Here is a 3101-nt window from a genome sequence, read left to right as displayed (position 1 = left end):
AATGTATATATAAATTTAAAGGTTTTGATTTTGGTATTTAAATTATGTAAAATACATTTTTTCATAGAAGGTTCAACAGTTTTTTTTTATCACCCTTTACGGTTTGGGATAGCAAAGGTTCCCTTTGAACCTCTACCCGCTGTAAGAGGATTGATGCTTCTGATCTGAAACCATTTTTTTTTAATGATCACAGATGATAAAGAGGTAGGGGATTTAATTTTTTTTCGTCTGTACGAAAGTCCGTTATTGAAATTAATAAATAACTAAATGAAAAATATTTAAAATACATCCTGATAATTCTTTCATAATCAGCAAAGATAAAATCCTATACTCAAGATAATTCAATCCGTACTGAACAAAGAATCGTATCTCATTTACAATTAATTAACTTTAAATTTAACGTTAGATTAAATTAATTTATATCAGTGGCTTGAAGAAACAACAGACAGTGTTAATTTTTTGGTAAATAAAGTAACGTTGTTTTTTCATTCATAAATTGAACATATACAATAAACTATATTTTCAGGATCCGGTTGCTATTTATTTTGTACAATATTCATCCTCATTTATGAGAACCTTCAATTTGATTTTTAAATTAATTTTTAGTAAGACTGGAATTCGGGCTTAGTTGTTGGTTGATGTTCCAGTTCATAGCAATAATGCATAGTATTTGTACACATTTAAACGAACTCTTATGGCATCCAGCAAGACTATTTTTTTTTATTGAAGGTCAGTGAAGCGGTTGAGAGAAAAGAACTGGGTTCTTCCAGAGTCCAGCTCTTTCCTCCAGAAGGGGAGGGAAGAACTCGCTTTGGAGTAGGCTAAACTAAATGTAAATATTGATAATAGAAAGTATTGTGTTTAAGATATTATTTTACTTCAAATCAAATTTAAAAAATAAATGAATTAATCAATATTCAGGTTAAGTTTTAACACTCCTTATTAAGTATTTATTAAGTCCTTGTTGCGGTGTTAACAGTAAATAATAGTCTCAAGAAGTTAAAAAATTATATATAATTTATTTATTTTTTCTATTCCATTTATTATTTTGTTATCATTTAATTTATATATTTGTAAATATTGGGGAAATAAGCTGTATCATTCCTATTTTCATTAAGAATAATAAAAAAAAAATCTCTTTTTTAGACTAAATAAAATATAACAGAATAAACAATTAGTCAAACGATCAACATTCTGACTAAGTATACAATTAAATATTAGGTAGCATTCTAAAGGAATTTAAAGTACTTTTGTCACAAAAATAATGAAATAGCAATAATAAGTTCAATGGCAATAATTAAGACGATATGTTTCCTTGGATATCAAAAAGTACTGCTTAGATTTTTACAAATATTGGGATTAAAAATTTAAAAATTATCAATATAATAGATAAATAATAAAGATGAAATATCAAAAGCACTATAAAATATTGATAACAGAGCCATAACCTCTTGAAGGTAGGATTTGTTAAAAAAAAAAATGTGATAAAAAACTGGCTAATATGTTTTATATTAAAATGATTCTTATAGACATTTATTAGAATAAAAAATATAAATAAATATTAAAATCTTGAGATATTGATTGATAAATATAATAGTTTTTACATATGAATTGATTTTGACATAATAAACAGTTAGAGAAAAAATTCTGAACCTGGATATATTAATTTTAAGGCCACCTCAATAATAGCCTGAGGGTTGAAACGTCGGAGGGATAAACAAAAGTTGAAAAATGGATCAAATAAAGTTCATGCTTTAAATCTAAGAAGGTACTTTATGTCTAATATTTGTTATTTTTGTTAAATAACTTATATTTAATTTTCAAGCATCTTATTCCACCGTCACAACTACACAAAAATTTGATATTCTTCTTACCTTGGAAATATCAGAATCTCTGAAATTTTAATCGCTGTAGTTTTTTTATTTTACTGTTGTATATTTTTCTCACCTTCCATTAATGATAATTAATACAAATAGAAACAAAAATATAATACTGTAAAAATACGAACTTACTACTTTTTTTACAGTAATAAATAATAAAATAGATCATTGAGCAAAGAGATGTTCTTTAAATTAATTTTTTTTTATATATAAAAAGAAAAAAAAGCAATTCTATCAACACCATGATGGAAGAAATAGGAAATATTGTCGGTTCTGATATTTATACTCACTGGTCGAAAGAAAAACAAATTCCTTACATTTTAGAAATTTATGTTGTCAAAGAGCTGGGCGCAATATGCTAGCAGGTAAAAGCAATTTCTGATTTATTGCTGGAAAATTCCCTCTCTGTTTCCCTGTCTTTTTCCTATGCTGGAACCTGAAGAACCTATTTCTGCTCCTCAATGATTAAGTGAGTTTCAGAAAAGATTTAGAATACTCGTAACCCAAATTTAGAAATTGATTCTCTCAACTAGCCGGATTAGGAAGCCTTGTGAAAGATTTTCAAAAATTGAACGCCGAAAACAAGCAACACGGCATAAACATCATTAAAATTACAAGCAGATATCTAGTTCGTAAGGTGTTAAGTTAGAAACATATGTGTTGTTTAAAAATCTGAAGCGAACTAGATCTTTTCTTATTAAAATTATAAGAAAATTAAAGAAAAGAATAAAACAATTTGACAGAGAAAATAATCTATTCTTACACTGTGAAATACACCATCCCATATTTCTTAACGTATACAGTGATATACTGAAATATATACCTTACTACAATTTAACCGACTCTTTTCAACAAGCCCATGCAATCAAAATACAATTGTAAATTATTTTAAATATTAAAAAAATTCTAGGAAATTACCTACCGAAAAAATCTAGAATGTATTTTAATTTTAATTTCTGCAAAGAGTTTTTTTTCGAAAAAGGCAGTCATTTTGACAAATATTTACAAACTAAAAATTTCTTTTTCTTTAATCTTCAACAACTATTCAGACTACTCATGATCTTAGCCAAACACCGGTCCCTCATTTGACCATAGGCTCCGTGTCTGTCATACTGTGGAATACAAAAGAACTGAATCAATATAGGATTGAACTGCCTGAATTGATTAATAAAATTTGACACAACTATCTCAATTTTAACTCAGTGCTTATAAAATATAGAA

Source organism: Halyomorpha halys, unplaced genomic scaffold, assembly GCF_000696795.3.
Source record: "Halyomorpha halys isolate HHAL.00 unplaced genomic scaffold, Hhal_1.1 Scaffold1066.1, whole genome shotgun sequence".
Classification (NCBI taxonomy): Eukaryota; Metazoa; Arthropoda; class Insecta; order Hemiptera; family Pentatomidae; genus Halyomorpha; species Halyomorpha halys.
This window is presented reverse-complemented; position numbering follows the sequence as displayed.